This window comes from Polypterus senegalus, chromosome 11 (assembly GCF_016835505.1).
Source record: "Polypterus senegalus isolate Bchr_013 chromosome 11, ASM1683550v1, whole genome shotgun sequence".
In the NCBI taxonomy this organism is placed as follows: domain Eukaryota; kingdom Metazoa; phylum Chordata; class Cladistia; order Polypteriformes; family Polypteridae; genus Polypterus; species Polypterus senegalus.
In genome coordinates this window covers 143,710,540-143,725,518 of record NC_053164.1, presented here as the reverse complement: position 1 = coordinate 143,725,518, position 14,979 = coordinate 143,710,540, and the positions used below count along the sequence as shown (strand labels likewise).

At 36.0% G+C, this 14,979-nt stretch overlaps 1 long non-coding RNA gene across 3 annotated transcripts; it reads left to right on the top strand.

Annotated features, from left to right (window-relative positions):
- The first annotated feature begins 1,162 nt into the window (after positions 1-1,162).
- On the top strand, positions 1,163-14,697 carry LOC120539560. 3 transcript variants are annotated; one of them, XR_005635623.1, is made up of 3 exons: positions 1,163-1,244; positions 11,243-11,263; positions 13,646-14,697. It is a non-coding gene; the product is annotated as an uncharacterized LOC120539560 (long non-coding RNA). The 3 variants fall into 3 exon arrangements; XR_005635625.1 differs by having other exon boundaries at positions 1,163-1,478; XR_005635624.1 differs by having other exon boundaries at positions 1,163-1,478; positions 11,243-11,286.
- Positions 14,698-14,979: the final 282 nt, after the last annotated feature.

The window sequence follows — 14,979 nt, the reverse complement described above, 5'->3', positions numbered from 1 at the left end:
TTAATGTGTATTTAATGTGTGAGACTGCAAGTTGTTTACAGCAAATTCCGCGAACATTTGGCTAGTAGTCAATGCGTCATGTCTTTGCTTGCGCCAGTTGCTTAGTTGGCAAAACAAATAAACAAGTAGAGTCAAAATATGGACAGAAATCCACGACACTGAAGATCATTTTGTGTTCTACAGATTCGTTTTTAAATAGTTCATTCTAGAGTAGTGGGCATTGATTGTAAGCATGTTTAATTAGTATGAGTGACAGAGCTAGAGTGTGCGCAAGTGTGTGTGTGTCTTCATTAGTAGTAGCAGACAGAGGCAGAAAGTAAACTGTGTGTGCGCGTGTTTCTAGCTGACTTGAGCTGTGTGCTGCTAGCCCGACCTCCAGCAGCCAGATCAAGCTTTGAAGTTTTCCGCCCATCGACATGAAGTGAGATCAATTACAGAAGAACAACAGTGACAAAGAATTTGGTGCTTTACGTGAAGGAACTTTCCCACGATCAGACTCGCCATCTCAACAACGAGGCATGGCCGGTTTTCTCTACTTTTTGCTCAATACAATAGACCCAAAGATTTTCAAAAAGAGTGAGGGGGAAAAAAAACTTTGAAAAGCACAATGAAAGACCTTTTTTCTGAATGCATATTATAGATATATAGTGCATTCATACCAACTACTTTATATTTTCATCGCAGTTATTTTTTACTTAATTGTTAAACAGAAATCAAAATACACCTCGTAACCTTGAAGTCAAGTATGTTACGGTTTATAAATGAAGTTTGTTCTGTAGCAAATGTTTAAAATATTAATAAACATCTCTTGAATAAAGCGTGCGCGTGAAAGTATAGCTGTAAACTAATACAGCGTACTTCCTAAGTAAAAAAAAAATCAATGAGTCCTTGCCAGTCGTAAGCAACAGAGTCATTCTCTAAAAATGCACGTTTACAAATGTTAGTTAATGGAACCGGCTTATTTGTTTATCGTTTAAAAAGTGGACGTGGCAGCAATTTCGTCACGAAAAAATACTATCAGATTTGTTGTTGGTCAACTGTATGAACTTTCTCGTGTAGGATCCTGGGTTTTCTAAAAAAAAAAAAGTGGTTAATTTGTCTTTTGCTTTCAGTTCATTCATAAAAAAATCAGCGCCGAGACCCCCAGGAAGGTTTCGTTTGGTGCGCCTCCCTCCGAAAGTCAGGCCCCACCCCTCCAGACTGCGTGGCGTCGCGGCCGAGAGCGAAGGAAACCAATCCGCACAGTGAGTGGCTGCGGCCGCAAATTGCTTCGGGGAGCGCCTGGTACCTCACGGTTCAGTGCAACTCGTAGCACCGTGTCGTGCTTTTTTTCTTTTGTAACATAAACACGTTTGAAATGCCGCATATCTACTGTCTTCTCCGAGCAGCGCCACCCACAGACAAGGAAGCAGATGCTGAGAAGTGCAGCCATGTTAGTGTAAAGAAAGAAAGAACTACTCACGCGCCGTCTTCATATTGTAAATATAAACATTGTTTTTACTCACAGTAATATGACACAGTGATAAATTTAAAAACACCTTCGTAAATTAATCCATGTTGAAAAATACATTTTTCTCATTATTCAAACCTAAGTACGTAAGAGTTTTATATTAGATGTTTAACTAAAATGTAAAGTAGGGAGACTCTTTTTTTAAATACAAATTTGAACAAGTCCAGGGTTATTTCCACGCCAGCCTTATTGAAAGTGCTGCAGGGATAAGCCCCGGCTCAGACTGACACGTGAATTGAATTCGTCGAGTTTGAAAATGACTGACTGGCTGGCTGAATGGAAAGATGGATGGCTGGATGGAAGGAAGGGTTAAATAAATCTTTAGCAAGAATGTTGAGCTTAATATAATCTATGTCTGTTACCTCAACCTCTTTATAAGTCAGACACTCTAATTAATCAGATTCATGACTTGTTTAATTTATTTAGAGTTTAAAGCAGGTAACACATCTATCTATCTGTTTCTTCTTAAAAAGTTATAAAAAAGTATAAGAAATACATAAAATAAACATTTACGTCAAATACAGTCATAAAAGAAAGTAAACTTAAAAGATGCCGACTATATTACGTTAAATCAACTCCTCAAACAAATAACTTAGTTCACTTACACTGCATAGAGTTTGCAGGTTTTCTGTTTGCTCCTTCTGCATCATAAAAAATCTTTGTGTTAGGTTAATGGGCAACTCCTGTTTCGTCTTTTTTCATGAATTTTGGTGATAGAGTTTCCTCAGATTGGCACACTATCCAGGACTGTATCCAGTCTTGCATCCAATGTTCTGGAAATGGATTGGAGGAATCATGAAATAGATTAAGCATGTTTGAAAACTGAGCAAATGTGTGGACAGTTCTTGAAGTTACATTTCTAATATGTACCATATAAATGCTTTGGAATTTATTGTTCATAAGGGTCTAGGAAAGAAAGCTTTTAAGTAGGCTAATTTTCACATTTTCTCTAATAGTCACTGTATCATACAGTGATGCAACATATCAGTTTGACAATGGGTGGGGAGGGGCGGCGCATGAGGCCTGGCACTCACCAATGACTGCACCATTACTACAATAAGTCTCAAGTAAAAGGGTTTTTTTTTTCCTCAGTTTTTTAAGGCCACAGTTAATGTAAATATGGTAATAATTAATAAATTAGACACACATTGATGCAGGGTAGTGCTGCCACCTCATAGTCTGGGGTCGGCCTAGGGTGCACCCTGTATGGAAACTAAATATGGATCCACGTGGGTTTGTTTTGTTTTCCTTCCACAGACTAAAGATATGTAGTTTACGTGAATTAGTGATGCTAAACTCTCCCCATTGGTGCGTGTGTGTGTGTGTTCACCCTAAATTGTGCTGGTATTCTATCCATTAGTCGTTCCTGCCTGTGTTGATTGCTTTCTGGGATTAGTTGCCACTGACCCCTGGATAAGCTGATTCAGAGGATGGATAGATCATCTCTCTTTCTTGCGCATCACCAATCTTTAAAACAGAAAGATATATACCCTGTACAATTTCAGTTATATGTTTATTGTTTCACATTTAGTTTACGAGAGGCCCACTGTTTGAAGGATGAGTACCAGCACCTGCTCTTTCTGTGTCGGTGAGTACCAGTACGGTATACCCACAGCGCTGTAAATTTTACAGGGTCACCCCTCACCATGCTCTTCAATGGAATATAACTATATCACAGGCTTTGAAGTTTCAAAGGGGACCACCCACTCACCCCCACCCCATCCTATTCTTCAATTGCATGTTGTTGTATTGCAGTGCTCAAAGTTTTACAGGGGATCTACCTAGAGTCCTGGCACCTTTTCTTAGGGTACCAGTGTATGAAGGGGAAAACATCTCTTTGAAACATTGTACCACCAGTAATTTCCACTTCAAGCATAGGAAAGGTGCTTATGGTTGCCTGTAGAAACAGTGTTTTTTTTTTTGTCGAAACAGCAACAGTCTGAAGAAATCTCCATTACACATACCAAATGCTGTACCACTGTGACAAAATATTTAAATTTTGATTTAAACATAACAAAAGATTTAAACAAAAATGTGCTAACTCTTCAGACAATCGAATATTACACTATGCATAGATTTTCTAACTTGTTAAAATAAGAAAGTGCTTATTTTGCCACAGTTAAAATACAAACTTAAAAAGGTAACATTTTCTGTCATTTAAATATGATTAATTTTATTTTTGTCCTTTTTCCTAATTTAAGAGTTTTGAATGTGTTAATGTAAGTGAAAATTACTTCACATTTTAAACTTAAATTGCTAACATTTTACCTTAATTGACTTGCGATGTGATATAATTATGTAGCAGTACAGCTGAGACTCTAAAAAATATAGTTATTTTTTTGGTTCGTACGACCCCCTAAATGCCAAACTCTGCCTTTGATTTTACCCTTTGGTTTTGATAATCAGCATGGTGAAAATTTCAGAGTTATGGAGCAGTAAATTAAGGAAATACAGAGAAACGTGACACAAAAAACAATATGATTGACAAGCATGTAGATAGATAGATATAATCCTGTCATATCTCTTTATTATAAAAAAAATCCTGGAGAGAAACAGTAGGGCAATGATATGTGATGTTCACGTTAAGATCACGGAAGACACTTAAAAGACCCGCAAGACTAAAGAGATTGGCCACGGAGTGCCTCGTGGGGACTCTAAACATGAGAGTTTGTGCCAAGAGATTGACCCAGGACCGTCTCACGATGACGTAGAACATGAGATTCTCGCAAGACATACCCTACTTACAAATAAATAAGAGCAAGGACAGTCAGCCAAACAGTTGTATTTTGGCTTTGAGTACACACAAATCCAGGGCTGTCAGTGCATATAAAGCGTATAAGGACAATACATTATAAATGAAACATAGACAACAAAGCGAAGAAGAAAGCAGCATGGAGAAAACAAGAGTCAAAAGCGTTGGAGAGACAAAAAAGAAAAAAAATAATCTACGTGCAAATTCAGAAAATAAGGAAAGTAATTATCAGCCCGGAACAAGTGGAATTGAAAAAAAAGCATGTCTAATCCGGATGTTGGCGCTATACACAGACAGAGCAGGTTAGAGATTATGAAAGCAGTGGAATTCGAAAGGTTTGAAAAAAAAGTTGGCACGATACACATGTGGAGAAAGTTAAAGAATATGAAAGTAGGAAAATCAGAAAGTATAAAAAAAAGAAAGTAAAGATCACAGTAGCGCAAACAAAAAAAAATGATTACTCAAAAAAGGGAAAATAATCACCACGGACCCGGTGTCATTAAAAAAAATGCAGGATAAAGCGAGGTCAGAAATAAAAGACAGAGTAGAAAACAAAGTAAAACGTCATAAAAAGGTGAAAAAACAAGGGGGACAAACACATGCAAAGCAGGTTAGAGATAATAAAAACTGGAATTCAAAAGACTCAAAAAAAACTTAGGCACGAAACACATACAGAGCAAGATACAGAATATGAAAGCAGAAAAAAACGACAGTGTCAAAAAAAAGAAAGTAAACATCGCATGAGCGCAAAGAAAGAGAAATTATTACTCGGAGAAATAACGAGAAGGCGAATAGAGATCGAATATATGGACATAGGTGATATGTCAGAAATATGTAAATATTGTAAGGCTTTGAAGTTTAAGTCAAGAGAATTTCAAAAACGGAGTTTACCTCACATGAATTTATTGGTTACTTTGCAAAAAAATGATTAACTGCTGATGATGTAGATCATTTTGTCTGTGCTGAAATTCCAAACAGAGAAACATATCCTGAATTATGGTACAAAGTCATTAAACACGTCTCACTGACTTTATTAAAAAGATTCAGCGCGTTGGGACTCAAAAGATTCAAATATTGTTTTTACAGAAAAAAAAAAATCTTAAAAGTGTGTATCCGGAAAAACAAAAACGGGAGTTGAGTGAAGCGAGCAGGGTGCAAAGCCCCCTAGTAACTATATATATAAAAGTCAATGTGTGTATGTATGTATGTTCCAGAATCACATCCGAACGGCTGGAGCGATTTTCATGACACTCGGTACACGTTTCTTATTGGTTGACTGTGTGATCTTGCGATCAGGTATGCATGTTATCATCCAGTTGACACTCGGAATCACCACCAGTGGGCGAACTAGAAGTGGCTGCCAGCATTCTTTATGTTTGAGCACCACCAAGCCCCTGTTGCTTTTGAAATTAAATAGAGTTGGCTGGTTCCGAGCGTCAACTGAATGATAACAGACATACAAGACCGCAAGACACACATTAGTGAGTCTTCACTGTTTGTTCATTTATTTTTAAAGTTGGGTTTTTTTAAATTATATTTTTCTCAAACAATTAAACGCTGGGTATTTCAGGTAGTAGATAATTAAACAAATGCCATATTTAAATTATATATATTATAATAAAATGTAATTTATATAATATAGACCCCCGTGACCCTGTGTTTGGATATAGCGGGTTAGAAAATGACTGACTGACTAATATAGATGCATGTTATAGACTTCTTCAATCTGCATCTCAAAGAAACAAAACAAGATAAATGGTAAAAAAAAGAAGGTGAGAGACACAACCTTTAGGTTTCGTCAGGTATGTGTCTAAAATATTAAAAACCAGGTTACAAATATAAGAGGGAAGTAAGGAAACAAAGTCCAGAGAATTGAAAAAAGTGAAAGATAAAGTTAGTTGTGCTAAAATCTACACACCATTATGTAATGGTCTGTAGATGATTTTCATGAGATGTCTCCAAACCCAGAATAACAGCAAGGAAACCAAGCATGGATAAAAATAAATTTGATTACAAAAAGAGAGAGAGGTTGCAAGCATGCACTGATACAGCGCATTGCCGCTCCCACCACATGACAAACCACCTCAGGATCCCAAATTAAGACTCATGTGCAGTCGTGCATTGGGTGACACCTCAGCACCACACTAGTTTGAATGGTACAGTATAGAGCAGTGTGAGGTTTTTTACAGTGGCTAGAGTGCCAACCCTGAAACCAACTCTCAAGCATTCCCTGCAAGTTGGACGACCTGCTTGCAGGGTGATGATTACAAAATAAATAATAAATACAGGGTGGTCCAGACCTAATTATACAGATCCAGATTGTCTGGATGACTTTGATTTATGCAAGGACGATTCCAGTTCGGCGCGAAGATGATTCTTCATGTTGTCACTTCACACACTTCTCGATGGTTCGGGATTTTTCGGGTGATTTTTTATGTACAACGTAATAAACTTAATAAGTTATTGCGTAATGAAAATTGCACAATAATGCATAATATAATGAGGAAAAATTAAAGGAGTTTTCACAGTAAAAAAAAATTAGGGGAAAACTACAAACCTAAAAGTCCTCCAGGGCCTACCTAAATAGTATTGTTCAGTTCTATGAAATGGAGTGCCTCACACATACACACCCAGCACAAATATGCTGTAACACTTTCCTTGTCATTTCCATCACATTTTCTTCATAATAACTGTCTGTCTCTTTTCCCCAACAGTTAAACATCTATCAATCACTCCTCCCAACTCAAACTTGAAAAAGTCCGTTGCTGGAAAGTGACATTTATGCTCAGACCAGAAGCCATTTCTAGGTCATCCTTGGCTTCCAGGTTCAGGAAATAAGCTAGAAAATTTTTCAAGCTAATATCTCATGCTCGTTATACCAGTTAAAATTAGCACCCAATACTGGACTCCAGCCTTTCATTAAAGGTCCTGGCAACCTCCTGTATTACTTACCAATTATTATGGAATACAGGGAGACACACCTGTAAATCTGCTTAAAGCAGGTCCATCCACAAAAACTGAGTGACCAAGCAAGAAGAAGGCTAGTGATGGAGGCCACCAAGAGACCTATGAGAACTCTTAAGGAGCTACAAGCTAGAGGGCATGAAAGACAGAAGTGGTAACTACAATGCTAAAGCAGCACATTCATTAACTGTTGGCCCTTAAATAGTGCTTGGACAGTTTCCTCAGCCATTGGTTCAGATGTTCCTACCACCTTAAGCTCAACATATACTGCACAAGGTACACAACAAAGGACAAACAGCATAGAACCCTGGCATAACATAACAGATGAGCCATAAAAGCTGCTGTTTATAATTTCTAGAATACTAAGTGCAAGTCTCACCCGTGTTGTTTGTAGGATGTTTAAGTACAAGGCCGATGTATTGTGGATACATGTGGTTCATTTTAGTTTAAATAATTTGTTATTTTAAGTACAGTAATGTTTAAGTGTAATTTCATTAATAACTTTGAAACATTTTTCTGTAATTAATAATAATAAAGTGTTATAAGTAGTAAAGCATTATGGATTATTGGTGATTTTACTATTAAAAGAACAATTTCCAACAAGTTCCAACTCGTATTTAAAATCAAGGTAAGAACGTCTGCAAGAATGAAACTCAATTGTATCCAGAGGCCTGCTTGTACTTAATACTAAGTTATAGTCAAAAAGTGATTATCAAATTCTATGATCTATAAACAATAGTGTGATTCCAAAATACTCAAAAGATTCTGAATAGGAATCCACAATCTTGGACAATGCAAATTCTGTGCCATCGGCTTATAAACTGCTACACTGGTAATTCAACAAACTAACACAAAAATTTAATTCTGCAAGTTCCAAATCTCCCCAAAACATAAAAAAAAAGAAAGAAAACACAATGCACAAAAGAGTTCCAGATCATAAGAATTACAGTAGACGCTGTGCAAGTTCTATGATGTCATGATTGGCAGTTTTTGTTATTTTTTCATTCATTTTTAGTGGCCATTTTGGTGTTTATGCTCATTCAGGGTTTTTCCATCTCAGAAAATTCATTTTTGATACTATTTATTTTTATTTTGCTCTATTTAAAGGTTGCTAAGACAATTGTGTTGTTCATTACCTTGATGATGTTTACCTGAATCTTCTGGGGCTACTCGATGCATGATGGCAACTATATGACCATATAAAGGTCAGAGTGAGAGAGAGCTTCAGCACTATCCAAGATTGGATAATAACCCACAAATTATTTCTTTAGGGAGTTTCTGGGTAGAAGAATATTTCTTTCTGAATTTTGACCTTACTTTTTGATTTGTTCCATGGCTAAATAAAAGGTAGGCTTGATTTCTAGTTAATGATCTTGGCATAGCTTTTGTTTACATCTGTTCTACTGGTACTTTCTAAAAATAGATTTTGATCATTCAACACAGAAAACAAGATCTTGGATTCTATAACAAATTTTTTTGTGAGATTAGCTTATACAACCTTTACCTAGGGAGTAAGGTTTGTGTGTGTTTCTTCAACTGTAATTTTGGCTAACATTTTGTTTTTGTTTTTTTAATTTCTTTTCACATTTGGGCCCTGATAATGCTTCATATGTTCTAACCATGGGTTACCCAACATTTCTTGTTCATTTTTTTTTTTTTACAGTTTTTCCTTCTTCCAAATCCACTTTGGGAGAACACTAATAAAATGTAAAACTTGGATGCATCGTCAAAAAGGATTATACAATGATGTAATGCAACATGTGACTACTATATCTTGTACTTGGCAGTGGGCATAACACCCTTGAACATTATTTGTGCACCAAGAAAAACAAGCACACAATATTGCACTAACAGCAAGCAGTATTACAAAATGGCACCATAGTAACTTCACAATCAAAATGAAAAGAATAAATAAAGACAAAGAATAAGGTCAATATACCAAAAAATGAATAAAACTGAATTGCAGAATGTCAAAATCATAACAATTTCCTTCCCTTGTGCCAGACGCTGCTGGGGAGGTTCTGGCCCTTCATGACTGTGTGTTGGATTAAGCAGGTTTAAGAATGTAAGCCCTAATTAGAAATGTATCTGTCCATGCTATATACATTTCCTGTGTGTGTTAAAGGTACCCCAGAAATCATGGCAATCAGAATGAATTGCTGTTAAGATAAACTGTACAGTGGCCTGAATATCATTGTTCACTTTAGACCCAAGTGTCTGGTCCTTAAACCCAAATGTGATGGAGTATAGTTGCAAGTATACCTTTGTCCACTAGAGGGAACTCTGAGGTGGCTGCAGAATTTTCAATGGCAACTGCTTCAGAAGTAAACCCTTGGGAATTTTTAAAGACTACACTCACAGCCGCAATTCACCCAAACAGACTTGTACATATATGTACATGGAATAGGTACATGTACTCTAATACTTTGTATTCATCCAGATATTTTGCACTTCTGTGTTTTAATTCAAAACATTTTTTCTTCATTAAAAATGCTCTAAACAGTGCACTCTTCAATTGTATATGCCCAGTACTAACTTCTCAGTTTTTGTTTGTTAAAGCTGAAGATAGGTTATGTCATTTACATCAGTTGTTGCTGTTATAAATATAAAAACATACTGTCTATTATTGCAATTGACTGAAAAGAATTATGGATTGCTTTGAGAAATGAATCTTGTATAACCTTGTATTACTAAAACAAAACCACTTTTTGAAGTAATTGTGCTATATAACTGAGTTTTTAAATGTTTAGTTTTGTTAGTAGATATTGATTGAGACAAAAGCAAACCGAAAATCTTATTTTCCACATGGAAGTTTAACCACAATGAAAATATTTTTTACACCATAAGACCTAATCTTATCAGTCAGGATGTCAACAGGAAATACAGTATTAAGTAATTCCTTGTTTTCCCTCATATTTGTACAGCATAAACATTTTGTTTTCTGGTTGCAGTCTCAGGGCAGAAGATGGTGTGGTGGCTTTCTTTATTCTCAAGCAATTATTAAAAATATGCAAAGCAGCGTGAAAGATAAACCATTAACCATTATATAATACACACATTCTGTATATATAGTAGTTGATCCATTCTGTGATAAATGACGGGAGTATTGGTCTAATACATAAAGTGCATAAGTGACATCTAATTGAAATTAGATAGAGTGCATCTGCAGTCTGCAGTCCCTTTTGATGTCACTCGCAACATCATTCTTAATACACCCATTTTAAAGCATTTGTTCCTTGTACTAAGAAATTTTATTGCATTTTTCCCTCTAATAGATGATGCATACAGAATAACATTATATCCTAAACAAAGACATTTTAAATAGAGGAAAATTTCAGGAAATAAAGTTGAGAGATGAAGTACTAAACACATTGGAGTCCACAAACGTAGCTGATAGTATGACCGCAAGGGTACCAAACTCGGGTTCTGGGAGGCCAATATGTCCTCTTTATAGCTGTTAATGGAATTTGTTATTTATTTACATGATTTATTCATCCTCTTATTTTCTACATGAATGAGGACAGTACTTCCTTTATAATTCTTTTTATTTCCCATGTTTCAATTAAAATTTTACTATCATGTTGTAAAGTCAGTTTGTCTGTTGTTTCAGTTATAGGACTTTTGAGATACGATTCTCAACAGTACTTTTAATGTTTGCAATGCACCATGAGTTAGAACAAAAATGCAATGCATTTTATTATTACATGCATTACAAAATAAATTCCAAAATGGTAAATCACAAACATTAACAGAACAGAATGTAACTAAGGAACAGACAGAACGTGTCATACTATATACAGTATTTTCTAAATAGAATTTTAGTGTTACAACAACATTGTCATTTGCAGTGCAGTTATTAAGGAAACATCAAGAAATGAGTGTGAGATGCAAGTTGATACAATAACTAAAAATTTAAAAACACAATGACCATTGATTTCATCCACAGCACTTCCAATTTTAAGAGAAGTACACCCTAATAATATAATTGTCCTTATTGTTTTTTCTTTTATTGACAGATATTTCCTGAGAATTTTCAGGTAAGGAAGACAGAAGTTACAAGGTAAGGCAGTTGTGTTCACTAATCAGGGTGTTGGAGAGAGACAACATGTTGCATATTGATTAGCACATGCAATGAAGAATTTCACTGTACTATGACAATAATGATTTTATAAACCTTTTAACATTTATATATACAGTGACTGCCTGCCAGGAGGTGCTCAAATAACCAGAATTCAATTTCTTAGAGTAAGCTTTGAAACCCATTCATAAGAATGCTATTAATATTTTTCTGTTTAAAAGTTACTTAGTAAAACAGTTGCAGTCTCTAGCCACAGTCATTGGTTTCTCCCATTTATTACAGTTGAGCTCTTGATAAGTTTAACTCAAATAACTTAAATCAAATAGCAAATTCAGTGTTTCAAGTAAATGGTTCTAGTCCCCTCATGAAAGGAGGGTAGAACATGCTTTCGAGCGTCTGTATTTCCTTGTTGTACCCTCCATGCTTTTCCCTGTACAGTATTCCCTTCTTGGTTCCTCAGTATAAGACAGATTGAAAATGCAGATGTTTATGTGAAACTTTGTTAGCCACCAATTTGTCCTGTTAATGGTAGTCTTTTCATGCCCTTCCATAACTTTCACTTTCTCTAAATGTACATCTCCCTTGAGCTGTTCATTAGCTGAGAATAACACCAGGAAAGCTAAAGAAATACAAAGCATGTTATTATAGAAAGATACAGCATTCAGATGGAAGCAAAAGCAAATTACAAAATAATATGAAACTATAAACCTACTGCCCTTTTGGCTTTCTTCTACTTTGTTGGTCCACCCAATGGCCCACTGTACCTTTCACTCCATTTTATACCCCTGGAACTCTGTGTACACTCTGCCCTTCTCCTGACCCAAGGAGCCTCTAAGTGACAACAGCCCTTAAACCCTATCACAAGGTCACTTCCAGCCATGCCCGGAAATCACTTCTGGAGTTAGTGCTCTAAGTTTTGAGGTTAGAGGTCTATCTAGAGGCCCCTGATGTCCCTGAGTCCTCTATAACCCTTAAAAGGCCATTTATGTGAAGAACTGCGTTTTCCTATAGGTCCGTAACTTACGGAACTATATGCTGTCTAGAACCCAAGTAATGTTGCAACCTGTGGTGTATCTTTCTTGCTCTCCACCTCTCTGTTATTTAAGAATCAGGGTATTCTCTTCTATATGTTGTGGGGAAGCACGCCATGAGTCTACCCCAGATGAACAATCTCTCTTTCTACAGTGGTGGCCCTAATATGTATCTCTATAAAGGTTCCTTTAATACTTATAAAATACACCACCACCTGAGATTCAGTATACCAATAAGCATTCATCTCACCAGGGCTTTAGATGATCTGTAATAACTTTCTGTGCCTTCATGTTCCAAAGAGATTCATTACTACAGTTTATATTTTGAGCAAGATGAATGAATTTAATTCTAGTTAAAATATGTCTGATTACTTATAGTGATTGGTAAATAATTTGATAATTTCAAAATAAAAAACTTTTTAAGAGCTTTTCAAATTGTAAAATGTTTTGCTTTTAAACACTTCATGAATGTGATGAAACATATGTTAATGAATCACTCTTTGTGAAAAATTCTCAATTTTATGAACAAAAAAAAATATCTTTGTTATTGTTTCCGTCTACTTTTTCCAAAATACAAATTCTTGATGCATGACTGAGGGATAGCTGATGCACAATGTTAGGTTTGCAGATCAAGGACAGTTGATACCTGGTGTCTGATTTGAAGTTCAAAGGGCAAAATGTTTATTGGCTTAACTGTGTGGTGCTTTACCAGTCCAGAAAATGAGAACTCAATCCAAGACAAGGTAAAGTTAGTTCAGGAGACAGTAGGTAAATGTCGTTGCCTCAGGAAGGTTTAGTTATAAATGGTGTACTTATTTTTGTAATTGTGTATTAATTGTGTATTAACCCAGTTATAATACCAATAATAGGTAGGTTGCTCACTCAGTAACTTTTTTTTCTGCAACATGTTTGCAACATGGTTCAAGAATTAATTAAGCAAGTGGTTTGTAAAAACAGATTCAAGAAATATAATTATATAAACACAATCATGACAGCAATTTCACTTGATGAAATAAGACATTCCAAACTCATCATCTACAAACTTTCACATGCAAGAATAGAACTGAAAAGTTTGAATGACATGGTTTGAAATGTATCAAATAAAATATAAGCAGTACAAAAAAAGTTAAAGATTTTTACAAGTGTGCACTGTAGGGCTTTGTAATTAGTTTATGGCAAGAGAAAATATAAATCTATTTCCAGCATAGTTCATTATGCTAAAAGATATGAAATAAAAAACTATTATAGTTATTTGCAACCTTGAAATATAGTCTCCCATTCATTCATTTTTAACCCCTTATCTATTTCAGATTCTCAGAAAGCTGGTGCCTACCTAGCCTGGCAGTGCTGGATATGAGATGTGTACCATCCATGGACAGAACACCATTTCATTGTAGGGCAAACTCACGTACACAGCCACACTAACGTCACTGGAACAATTTTGGCATGCCTAAAATCTAGTCATCATGCTATCCTTTTCTGTTTGATTATGGATGAAAAGAGCACCAAAAGTAAGAATTTGGGTAGGTTGAGGGCAATCATGAGGAAAAGCTTTTGTAGAACACTAAAAACACATGATCAAAAGAGTGTTCAGTTTCCTGAAATGCTTTCATAATAATTGCATTTTATCTCATCGTATTGATTCTGTCAGCATTTGTTAGAAGACATTTGTTTTGGTACCTTTTCCAAAACATTATTCAAAGTTTGGCATCTTGGTTGAATGATATCCACCTTTGTATGATGTTAAACTGTATCTGGCCCAGCAAGCAGTCCTCCAACTTGCAGGGAAATCATGGGGTTTGGTGGCAGGATTGGCATTCTAGCCACAGTAAAAAAAACTTCATGCAGCTCTGAGATGACAGACTGGACTCTTTTGCTCTCCGTGGGTGTAGCTCTGCTAAAGCCACCCATAGGAAAGCTGCTTCCATTATGAAGGGGATGGGGCTCCCAAGGAAGAGTCAAAACCGTCAGAGAACCAATGGGATTGGGTCTGTTGGGGATCAGAACTGATGTGGTGCTGTGTTGTCACCTGCTGTACAGCAACACTCGGGTACCATGTATTCCGAGCTTCGTCATGTGGTGTGTGTGGCAACGCACTGTACCAGTGCATGTTCTCCAACCTGACCTGATATTTATATGTGAAAACTTGTGGGTTGTGCTTTTTGTACCATAACAAAGGTATTTGTCGTTAATCAACAACCTTTATTCAAACCCGGGACTGTGATTCTGTGTTCGTGTCGGGGTTTGGGCTTGCTGAAACCTGGGGGTTTGTCACAATTGTTAATTGTTGATTATTTTTACTGCATGCTACAGTAATGACATTGTCATTTTTGAATAATAAATGCTAAGCTATATAACAAAATATTGTGTCTTGATCAGTCAGCTTCAAGGTTCATTCTAAAACATCTTTCCTTGAATGCACTGCTTTATTCAATGTAACTAGTGTAAAGGAGTTTTTATGTTCCATTTCTAAAATTAAACTGACCATCTGTCTATTAGGATCTTTCCCAACTAGCTTGGTGAAAACTCTCCTGCAGTAGTCACACATCCAGTACCACTTTCTGTTTGTTAAATGGAATTACCTGTAAATCCTTGAAAGTATTCATTGCTAGAAATGTATTAAAGAAATCAGATTTAGAAGCAA